The 12752-nt window shown below is 39.2% G+C and overlaps 1 pseudogene; it reads left to right on the forward strand.

Moving 5' to 3' along the window:
• The window catches only part of LOC149159519 (peptidyl serine alpha-galactosyltransferase pseudogene), a 57581-nt pseudogene extending 52696 nt beyond the window's left edge, over positions 1-4885 (forward strand).
• Positions 4886-12752: the final 7867 nt, after the last annotated feature.

Genomic DNA, 12752 nt, shown 5'->3' on the forward strand with positions numbered 1-12752 from the left:
AAGATGAAAAACCCACTTGTAATCCTGTATAAGATCCAATGCATCTCTTTACCCTCAAATACAATTATTCATTAGTGCAATTAAGTAAATAAGTTTGTTAATCAAGGGCATAAATGAGAATTTTATAGTGGGTTTCCTTTCCAAATTTGGGGCTTTAAACACGTATTAGTGTTACTGATCCAAATGGATATTTGTAGCCACCCAACTATTCCACCTGGACCCCCAACACTGTTTCTTTCAGTTTCCTTAATTGTAGCACAATTTATTATTTTTAGCAATTTTTCGGGCTAAACTTTCGAAGCCATTTTGAGGCCCTAAATGACATTTTTTTGAAAAACACACCAAGCCCATGGCCCATGAGTATGGGATTGCTTGGAAAATTTGTTTTCTTTGGATAGATATTTATAATGAGGTATCATGCACGCTAAACAAAGATCATATGGATGAATTACAACCCTTAGAAGTCAACATTCCAACTAATCCCAACGAGGCCTACAAACTTTTGGCGCTTCATCTCCTAGGGTTAGATTTTTTGATGTTTAGGGTTTCTCATTATTTCTCAATAATAAAAATGATTTTGAGCCTCTCTGTAACATAGTTCATAAGGCATATAGTCGGCACATCTCTTCTTAGAGATAAGCTACCATTGCCCGAGCTAGTTTATTTCCATTATGCATGTAAATAGTTTGAGTATTTTTTATTAATGAATCGAAGTTTAGTTTTTGTTATAGCTCTATGTTTTTATTTAAGTTTGTATTTCATTTCGTTCCTATAAAAATATGGATTAGTGATATTAGAGCGGTCTTCTCTTTTTCTGTTTTTCTATGCATGTCCCCAACGAGGTCGGGGTATAAGGAGTTGGGACTTGAACTGGTTGAGCCCTTGCAAGACTGTCCCTACCGACACTGACGACCTTACATGGCAGAAGAAAATAAAGACGAGGGAGTAGGAGATCCTATCAAACTGTTGCTTGAAGAAGACCTTGACCAACAAAGGAATGAGATGATGGAAAATTTTTCCCATATGCTTCGACGAATGCGAACACGAAACACATCTTCATCTAGGAGTCACTTCGGAGGCACTGCCCCCTTCAAGGTACAAGTTAACTTTAATATCCCTATATTCGAAGGTCAGATAGATGCAAATGTTGTAGATAAATGGTTAAGTATGCTGGAAGGTTATTTTTTAGTCCACAGTTTCTCTGGGAAAATATTAATTTTGCACTGCTTAAGGTCGCCCCCGATGTCAAGGGCAGTTGGGAAACTTTTCGTGATAAAAGCGTCGAGGAACCCTCTCTGTTTACAACCACACCTTCTTGGAACTCTTTCCATGACTGTTAAGGAAGAATATTACCATATTGGGAGCTATGAAGACAAGTACAAACAATGGACCACACTATGGCAGCAAAGTGACCAAGATGTGCATGAGATCACAAATATTTTTTCATACTCTACACACACAGTTGGGTATCAAAGATTCTAAGCAGTTTTTGGTGCTGAAATACCATGGTTGTTTGCACAAATACATTTAGGAAGAAATGGAGTTCATGGACATCTCCTAGCTTAGTGTAACGTATTGATATGCTGTCAAGATTGAACAAAAATTAAAACAAAAGAAGTGAGACTTTGGATATGCAAATATAAAGTAGAGCAAGAGCAACCCCAAACCGCATAAAAAATGATAAAGCTGAGGTGGAACAACCTAGGACAACCCATCAAAGCCACAAGAAAAGAATGACGCCATGAAGATGAAGGACACTTGAAAGTAGTGTGTGTTCCACAAGAGCCCCACCCACAACACAAATAAATATTGCGCCAAGAAGTCATTGGTGGCCGAGCTGAAAGCTTAAGATTCCGATGCATGTTTTGATTCTGAGCCAGAACTTGACAATGGGAAGCATATTATTAACACAAAACCTAGTTCCACTGTTGCCACCACCAAGGTCCAAAATACTAAGCCCGAAGATCCAGAGGAGGGGGAGTGTCTCTTCCACTCACATATGTGGGTGAAAGGTTTCGTGTTGCAGTTCATTGTCAACTGTGGGAGCCAAAAGAACCTCATCTCAACCGAGGTTGTTAAGCAATTAGGCATGCTGACCACACCACACCCACAACCATATACCATCAGGTGGCTCCACCAAGGGCGAGATCTCTGTGTCAACCAACAGTGTTTCCTTCCCTATAGCATAAATCCCTTCACAGATGAGGTACTATGTTATTAGGGTCCTATATTATAGGAATCATAGTCATTTGTATCTTACTATTCATTTGAAGTCAATTTTTAAACATCGGTCTTGGTTTCATGAGTGTTAAGTCAAAAGGGTCTATTGCTAAACTCCAAAGTGTAATGTCATTGTGGAAGAGTCCTAAAGGTCATGTCATGAAAGATCTGTTCATTATGAGTTAGTTATGTTGATATCGTGTCAGTTATGAGAATCAATTTTGAGGGTCAGTTATGGTCAGTTATGTCATGTCATGGTCATCATTGCAAAAACACCCTTATTCATTTCTTCACATCACCAAGTGGGTTATCATGATTCCAAAGAAGGCATTAACCAAATATGTGTTTGGTTCACTCTTTCAAAGAAATCTAATCACAGTTGCTACGAAATCAACCTGTTTACTGTGAAAGTGCCCTACCTTCACCATACTGCATAATCCACCTTTGAAGATCATCATACCCTATTTTAAGAAGATTGTAGAGCCTATACATTCAATGATGGAGACCCCGTAAGGAAATAAAAAGTTTAAGGGAGGAGATATAGTCAGATATGAGCCCTAAGATTTGAATCTAGTGAATGTTGATCCTGCTATTAGAGTAGCTTTTGAATAGATTGGGCTCTTTTGTGAGAAGATTCAAGGCCAGGGCCACCACTTTCAACTTACCATTTAAAGCTTGCACAAGTCAGTTTTTGGTGAAGTTTGCAAAAACGTAGCAAGGACATGCTGCACATTTTACATAGTCCTTTGTGTCGATGAGATGGTGCAATTTTGAGGTTTTGATTGTCCTGTGGGGTGTTATAAGGATGTCACAACACTTATATGTTGCCTCCAACACTTTATTTCCGAAAAACTCATTATATGTTCCAAAATTTGAAGTTGTTGTGCAAGTGGTAGTTTCGCTGCAAAAGTCTGTTGCGAATTTGATAAAAAGGGAGATAGTGGTTCAGAGGCATAGTTTCAGTTTCAAAGTTTTTTTTATGAGTTCATAATATTCTCAGGGATATTTCAAGCCAACCCACATGATTCAGAATGTCAGAAAGAGGTTGGAGATATGCAGAGCTTGGAGCGCTGCGCGTTCACGCAATTACCGCATTTTCATCATATCTCTTAAACCATGTGTTAGACTCCGTCTCATGTCAGAGATTGATTCTTCTTCAAAACAGGGTTTTGAAGAAGAAATCATTTAAATGTTGCTTTTTAGATTATGTAATTTGTTCTTCAGCTCTTCAACTGGCAGCGACTTCAAGCTCCTACCTCTGCAAAAGCACAAAGAAAACAAAGCATCATCAGCAATCAAAGTCTGGCAATTTAATAATCAAATCAACAATGCCTTCCGCTCCTTCATCCATTACTCGTACACGACAAGCTTTGAATCTTTCCAAGATCAGTCTACTTCAAACAAAGATGACGAATCTAAAGTAAATCAAAATCCAGTTTTTCATGTAGCAGAGGCTGCCTTGAATGAGCAACCAAAAATCTCCAAGTGTGTTGGATGAAGTTAGAAAGGGGTCGCGTGGGAAAACAAAGTCTTCTGGAAAATTGATGCTGGAAAATTAATGTTGCAGGTCCAGATCTTGATCAAATATTCATAGCCTCATATACCCTTGTATCCTGCAATAAATAAACCAGTAGGTGTAATAAATAAATAATCATAGCCAAGATGTAAAGAATGTTGACTGGGTTGTAATTTTGGATGCGGACATGATCATTCGAAGACCAATAATTCCTTGGGAACTTGGTGTAGAAAAAGGCAAGCCTGTGGCTGCATACTATGGATATCTTATTGGATGTGATAATATTCTGGCTCAGCTGCACACAAAGCATCCAGAATACTGTGACAAAGTTGGTGGGCTTCTAGTATTTCATATTGATGATTAAAGAGCTTTGGCACCATTATGGCTTTCAAAGACTGAAGAAGTACGGGGGAATCGTGCTCACTGGGGAACCAACATAACAGGGGACATTTTTGGTCAGGGATGGATCAGTGAGATGTATGGTTACTCTTTCGGTGCTGCAGATGTTGGACTCCGCCATAAAATAAGTGATGATTTGATGATTTATCCAGGATCTGTTCCACGAGAAGGGACTGAACCTATTCTTTTACATTATGGTCTGTCATTTACTGTTGGAAATTGGTCCTTTGATAAGGCAGAACATCAGGATGATGACATTGTCTATGACTGCAACCGTCTTTTCCCTCCACCACCTTATCCCAAAAAGGTGCAAATTATGGAACCTGATTTGAACAAGAGGCGAGGCTTATTTCTTAGCATTGAATGCATTAATACCTCAAAGCCATTTCGATCAAGTATTTGGAATTTTTGAAGATGACATTTTCTTCCTCAACGATACTCATCAAGAATGGGCGCATGCAAAATGCAACCAAGCAATTGCCAACTCCAGGACTGGGAAGGACATATTATCCCAAAATTCATACACTTTTCTCCACAGAGTGCTCTGCATATTTTGATTGGCAGACTGTAGGATTTGTTCATAGTTTCCATCTGAGTGAGCAGCCAGGTCAGCTTACGCGCTTACTTAGTTGTACAGATGAGGAACTAAAGACATACACAGGACATGATCTGGCACCTACACATTATGTTCCTTCAATGAGTCATCATCCTTTGACAGGTGATTGGTTCCGTAGTTTTCTTCATTCCTAGTTTTATTCCAGGTCTCCGCAACGTTCCTATTTCTATGAATTTTAAAGTTACAGGAGTATTTGTAGCCGGCAATGGAAAATTTGTACTATTCTTCTTCTGACCAGTAATGCCTAGCAAATAACTCTTTGGCATCTACGATTATTCCGTAATTTCAAGGTTCTTCATCTCGAATGTTTGAATAAGTCTCTCATCAAGGATATTATTCTGAAATCAGTAAAAGTAAACCATAACGGCATGTGGTATCTGAGCGTGCATTTGCAGCGTAACTGTAACCAATTCAATCCAAATATCAGACCGAACTATCACCGGCTTGCGCACAATGAACAAGTGTCTTGTGAAGGACAAGAGGAGCGAATAAATTATTGCTTCAGGAGTGGAGAACTACAGGTTTCAGGATGTGGCAGTGAGGGATCTGCAGGATGCGGTAGTGGAAGTTACAATTTGGTGTATAGTGGACATATATTGATGTCATTTACTTACTTTTCAAGATGTGGCATTAATGAATTTGCAGGATGTGGTCGTGGTAGGTTCACAAGAATTGCAGCACAATGGACACACTGATGTCAATTTACTTTGGCATCGAAAGTATGGTCATTTGAGCTTTCAACTTCTTTTATCTTTTTAGCAGGTTGGAAATGGCAGTCGGTATGCTTTTTATTCAAGAGAAGAAAGAGTTTGTGCAACATGTTTGCAAGGTGAGCAATATAAGGAGGTTCTTGACATATGAGTAATTTGGAGAGCAAGCACGGTGTTGGAGCTGTATATGTAGACGGTTTTGTGGGATTGCGGGCGATTGTTGGGATGCAACCATGTAAACCGCTCTCAGTTTAGTTGTCACCATAAGCTGAATCGGCGGAATATTAGCTTAAAGGTTGTTGTATTAAAATGGCAAATGCAACGTGGCAAATCGAACTTAAGTCAAGATTATTTATCATAGCCAAAAATGCGATTTGGTTTAAGATTCCAATCCTGATCCTATGGAGATCTGCGCTCCAGCATTCATCTTTTAATTAGCCAATGATCAGAGGATTTTTAGGGACACGGTTCTGTTTTAGGATAGAATGTAACGCTCCTTTCTATTATTGTAAATTGCAGTTCAAACAGCGCTCTGATTATGGGGTCGATCTGTTGTTTTTGTTTTAGAATAGTTTATAAAAATAATCATTTGTAATAAAAAAAGGGTTAGAGAGAGTTAGAGGAAAAAAATTCTGAGCGCTGGAGGAGAACTGAGCTCCATTGTACAGTCTTTGACAGAGGGATTTTTAATGAAATTTCAAAGCTCTGACTTCTGAGATCCCTGTGGCATGATGATTTAGCATAAGTTTTTCTCTTGTTTCATATGTAATCTGTTATGTTTCATTTCACTACATGATCATTTCTAACTGAACAAATGAAGTGTTTAGGTAAGAATTCATGCCTGCCATGCTCTGCCTATAAGTTTGTTCATGTTTGATGTTTTCCTCTGTTTGACAAGGATTCATCTCCTATGCCCTTGTCAGCTCCTCACCAGTCTTGTCATCCCATTTAAATCTAGATTTGATGCTAAATTTCGTGCCTACCTTGCCTCAGTCGATAATCTGTGTTGTTCATTATATTTCTCTGTTCAAGCTGTGATTTTGCCCATGCAGCCCAGAAAAACCCCGTTATTTAATTAAAAAACCCCAAAATCAATCTTTCTAATCAGTTTACTAGCCTAATATCAGTGTTACCTAGTTGGTCATCTCATCCCATTGCAGATCTACCGAGATTGACCGGAGAGAGCCTTCTCCTGCCCCGTAGGGCTAGCTACGGGGCTGAATGGTTTGATGTTGCCTTGAGGTTTACCTTTCTCAGCCTGAGGTGAAATCTCAAGCGCTAACACCATGTACCCATTTTACCTTAAATTTTTACAGGAAATATATGGAGGTGAGATGAATAAACCCATTTAATTTAAGGTCTAAATGCTTCACAATTTATGAGAAACAAGTTATTTTCACCTACAACCATATTTGGATTTTATCGAGATCCGTGAGTCAGATTTAGCTCAATTTTTTTGTGGAGGAGAATTATGATGATATTAACTTGTTGACAAAAAATCAGTTCAATATGATTCACCGTTTAGGATATATTAAAAAAATATCATTCATATGGGAAGTGCTGCACAAGTTTGCTACGAATCTGATAACAAAATGGAGATGGTGGTTTGAAGCTAGGTTTTCAGTTTTTGGGCTCTTTCATAGGTCCATAACCTTCACAAGGACATTCCAAGATGACCCATCAGTTTCATATTTTTAGATATAGGCCGAAAATATGTAGAACTTGAAATGTTGCGAAAGTTGCTGCAAAACTGGAAGATTTGCAACAGATGCTGCGTTTTTGACACAATCTTCAATTCGACTTGTAAATTCGGGATTTTTTGGTTCCAGAAGTTGTTTAATCATGTTTTTAGATGTCATTACTCCTTAGGATGGCATGGTTAGTGATTTTTTAGGAATGTTTCTAGTTTTAATGATGTATTAAGCTGAAAACTGCATTAGGTAATTAGTCCCTATTTTTCTGCAAAGTAGGTGAACAGTTCGATGTATCTAGATGAAGAATGGTTTTCCTTTTGAAAAATTCGACCTTGTTTGGTGCGAGTGGAATATTTTGATGCATATAATATGTAACAAACTAAGAAAAAACTTTTGTTGGTAAGTGTGAAGAAGAAGGGCTTGCTATTTTGTATCAATTTCTCAAGTGAATAGAAGAAGGAAAAAGGAGTTTGACAGGGATTCTTATGTCAAACCTTTGCTGGTATTTTGTCCTATGTGTTATCAGTTGTATCTTATGGTTCCATGGTTTAAACATATGTCCTCATGTTTTAGCTTAAGAGTAAATATTGCAGAATTCACTGTTGTGCTCTGTTTTATATAAGTTGAACATTTTATGTGTCTGTTTCCTATTAATGGCAATTTGAATTCATCTGTGACTTGATGCTCTAGTTGGCATCCTCATGATTCTGCACTCACCTTCCCTACAACGAAATCAAGTTATATTATTAGAAAAACTGCCTATCCTTCCCCTGCCTAAATCACCTTCACTATCCCTATTCACTTGAAATCATTAGCTGAAACTGGTTCTATGCTAAGTGGGTCTTTCTTCTCTTACCTGCCATCAAAACAGTAAATAAAATCCTTTCTTCTGATCCTCATAACCAACCTAAGATAAAAAATCATACAGTCATCAGGTTGGCTGAGAAAAAATTTAGTGAGAGAGCCCTCTCCAAGGCCAGTAGGGCTGGATCTTATCTTAAAAGTGGTATGTGGTTACCTTTGTAATCCTTTCTCAGCCTAAAGGAAATTACAGAGTGCTAACATATGTGACGTTTCTCCTCTTGAAGTATATGATGTGTTTTTAGGCCAACCATACTTGTGGAAGTGTCATGCTATGTATGAGTCCAAGCCTTAAATTATTATTATTACTTTGGGTAGTATGCTATACAAGATATTGGAGGTGGCCCCACCCATCACCATCTCTTTGATCTCTGCTAAGCAATCCAGTAAGTTCTTCTCCCAGACTGAGAAATTTGTTTTATTTCTGATTCACTCTCAAAGTAGGGGGGAGATTGTGGTCACATCCATGACCCCTAGGAAGGGTTCGTCCATGTGACAAAAGTAGGTGGATAAGGTCATGGAAGAATATAGGGACATCTTCTCCTTACCCACATGGGTACCGTTGCACTGTCAGCTCAAGCATTCGATCGATCTAACTCCCAGAGCACCTTTACCCAATGGGCTGATATACTGCTGCTTTATTATGGAAAATGAAGAAATCAAGCAGTAGATCTAGGAGCTACTACAAAAAGGGCACATCCAACCGTGTTCCTCACCTTGTGGGAGCCCAATTATACTTGTACAAAAGAAGGATGGGACCTGGAGACTTTGCATTGATTATCGGGCACTAAATAAAATCACTTTCAGGAACAAGTATCCAATCCCATGTATTAATGACCTTCTTGACTAGCTTAAGGGGGGGAAATACTTCAACAAGATCGATTTGAAGTTTGGTTATCACTAGGTTCCAATAGAACCCACAAATGTATGGAAGACTGCCTTCAAATCCAAGGAGGGCCTTTTTGAGTGGTTGTTCATCGGGTTGAAAAATGCCCCTGTAGATTTTATGAGGCCAATGGATGACATCTTATGACCCTTCACCAACTCGTTCGTTCTTGTATATCTGAATGACATCCTCATCTTCAACAAGAGTTGTGGAGAGCACTTGCAACACATTCGACAAGTCCTTCAAAGGCCGCAACAATAAAAAATATGTGCCAAATTGGAGAAGACACCTTTAACATGAGCTAGGTCTAATATTTGGGTTACATCATTGATGATCAAGGCGTGCATGTGGATACAACTAAGATCCAAGTCATTTGGGATTGGCCAACCCCAACCACTCTGACAGAGCTTCACATCTTTTTGGGCATTGCCAATTTTTATCGGAGGGTGTTTGAATTCTCTCATATCACTTAACCTTTGAGTCAAGTTACCAAGGGCGAAGTGAAAGCAAAGTTTTCTAGGTCCGAGTCCTAACATAATGTGTTCGTTAAGCTAAAGCACCGCCTTTGCTCTACGCTAGTACTCACATTGCTAGACCTGTAACAACCATTTCAAACTAAGACAGACACCTCTAACTATGTTATTGATGCAGTTCTCACCCAACAATGCCTAGTGGCCTATCATAGTGAGACACTTTCCGATACAATTCAGAAATACCCCACCTACGATAAAGAGATGTATTCCATTGTGCAATCTTTCCAGCAATGGAAACCTTACATTCAGGGGAAGGATATGGTCATCCACATAGATCACTGACCTCTTTAGTTTATATAAACACAAGGGACTTTGCAGAATGATTGCCGTTAGAAGTGGTCCACATAACTACAAAAATTCCATTTGAACATTAAATACAAGAAGAAAAACACCAATCATGTTACAAATTGAATCAATAGGCCCCCGGTTGTAGCACTGACCACTGTTATCAACCCTTGTGGCCATGAGACCTCTGGATGGCCACAACTATATAAAGATGATCAAAAGCTTTCCACCACATACCAGATGCTAGTGGATGGCAAGCAATTACCAAATTTCCACCTCCAGGATGCATTATTATGCTACTTGGGCCACCTTTGTGTTACTTCAAATGAGCATTCCAAACTGATTTGGGAGGTGCACTACAGTCAAGTCACGGGACACTTTGGTGTGGGGAAAATTGTGGCAGTATTGTAGAAGTATTTTTTTGCCCAAAACTTCGACAAGATGTTAGAAAATATATCAAATCTTGCATTGCTTGTGCCATCGCCAAGCCAATGATCAAGAAGCAAGGCTTGTACATTCCTTTGCCTACTCCCAACTAGCCCTGGGAATCCATCTCAATGTACTATTCCACCAAGCATAATAATGACTATGTATTTGTAGTTGTGGATAGATTTTCTAAGATGGCTATATTGACATCTCGCAAGAAGAGTATCACAACAAATGACATTGCCAAACTCTTCTTCGAACAAGTGTGGGTACATTTTGGGATCCCGTAAACCATTATATCAAATTGGGATAATAAGTTCCTAAGAACATTCTGGTCGAGGCTCTGGTCATTATTGGACTTCAAGCTCACTAAGTCGCTTGCATTCCATCCCTAGAGTAATGGCTAGACAGAGGTCATCACTAGGATGATAGTGAACATACAATGCATGTACAACTCCAAGCATCAACGGACTTGGGATGAGAGCATTCATTATGTGCAACACAACTATAACAACTCTCTCCATAGCTCGATTGGCCGCAGTCCCTTTTAAGTGTGTCTGGGACTTCAACCATTATGTCTAATTGATGTTGCCATGCCTCATGTGACTACATAGGTATAATCTACACATGTACAATATGAGGATGATAAAGCAACAAAGTTTATTGAACGAATCCAACACATCCATCAACAGGTTCAAGGAATCTTGGATAAATCCAACGATAAGTATAAACAACAACACGATCAACATTGGGCGCCACATAAGTTTAAGGTGGGAGACAAAGTTTGATTGCATTTGCAAAAAGAACACCTTGTCGAAGCCCATCAGAATCTTCAACCACTCCGATATGAACCTTACACCATCACCAAGACTGTGGGATATAACGCTTTCGAGCTCAGCATTCGCCCATTCCTTGGCCTACATCCAATGTTCAATGTGGACTGCCTTCGACCATACTTTCCACCATTGTTGGACACATTAGATATTGTTGAGAAACTGACACCAACAGAGCTCAACCCAGATTGCATAGAACATGCCATGAATTATTAGATTATGGACACACAGATTAAGAACACTCACCAATAGAGCATACAACTGTATTGGGTTGTCAAAGTTGGCCAACTCTTGTACCAAGGCAAGTGGCTCACCAAGGACCAAGTTTAACATAAGTTTACCCATCTCATGGAGGCACTCAATGCAATGGGGACCATTGCTTCCTAAGGGGGGGGGGACCGATCCAAGTGGATATTGGTGGCCACCCACCTATTCCACATGGATCCCCAACATTGTTTCTTTCAGTTTCCTTAATTGTAGCCCAATTTATTATTTTCGACAGTTTTTCGGGTCCTAAAATTTTGGAGTTGTTTTGAGGCCCTAAATGACATTATTTTGAAAACTCGCCAAGCCGAACAACAATCAATAAGGGCTTTCCCAAAAAAATTATTGTCCTTGGATAGATCTTTCTAATGAGGTATCGCGCATGCTAAACGAAGATCATATGGCTGAATTACGACCCTAAGAAGTTGGCATCCCAACTAATCCCAACGAGGCCTACAAAATTTTGGCACTTCATTTCCTGGGGTTAGGTTGATTCGATGTTTAGGGTTTCCCATTATTTCTCAATAATAAAAAGTTCTTCGAGCTTCATTGTAACATAATTCAGAAGGCATGTATTCGACACATCTCTTCGTAGAGATAAGCTACCATTGCCCAAGCTAGTTTATTTCTATTCCACATGTAAACAATTTGAGTATTTGTTATTAATGAATTGAAGTTCAATTTTCACTATAGCTCCATGCTTCTATTTAAGTCTGTATTTATTTTTGTTCATGCATAAATCTAGATCAATTACCTTCCTAGGTAGGAATGGTTAATGAAGGACCCTATTAGGTGGTTTCAACTTTTAAGGGAATTACATGTCCATGGTACATCCTTCAAATGACAAGTGTCATGTGAAATAATGATGGAACAAAGAGGGGACAAATGGAAGGCTCCAAACCACATGCTATAGTACAAGGGAAACTTTGATGAGGAAAGCGCACACCTTGGGTATATGAATGTAGGAGCGAGTAATCATGGTACATTAGTTACCCCGACCTTTGTTTTCCCACCCTTCTTCATTTTCCTTTTGCCTTTTATTGATTTTTCTTCATTTTATTGCTCAAGGCTTAAGGGGATGAGAGCATGATGTGTAAGATATAAAAGTGATTACCCCCTTAAGGTAGGGTAGTTCATCGCCCAATAGGGGTTGGGACACTCATGGGTTCCTTAATGATGTAGAGGGCACTCATTGGGGCCCTAGGAACCAGGGTGATGGCCATAATGATAGGGGGAAAGCTCATGTTTGGATTTTTCCCATGTGCTAAATTTTATTGTCCCATCCATCTTTTGCATTTTGTGGTACATTTCATGTTGTATGTGGCCATATTATGCTTTTATCTTCTTTTTTTTAACTGCATCAACCTTCGGGGCATCATTCTAGGCTCGACCCATGGTGTAGACAAGGGGAAGGGGATGCTAACACCTTATGGACCCAATGGACAAATGTGGACCCAGATAGGGGAAATGTGAAAATAGCTTGTAATGAGCGGAGGGGACTGAGATATA

This window comes from Pinus tabuliformis, chromosome 5_2, assembly GCF_031772625.1.
Source record: "Pinus tabuliformis cultivar Carrire ecotype Pingquan chromosome 5_2, CPIR1, whole genome shotgun sequence".
Classification (NCBI taxonomy): domain Eukaryota; kingdom Viridiplantae; phylum Streptophyta; class Pinopsida; order Pinales; family Pinaceae; genus Pinus; species Pinus tabuliformis.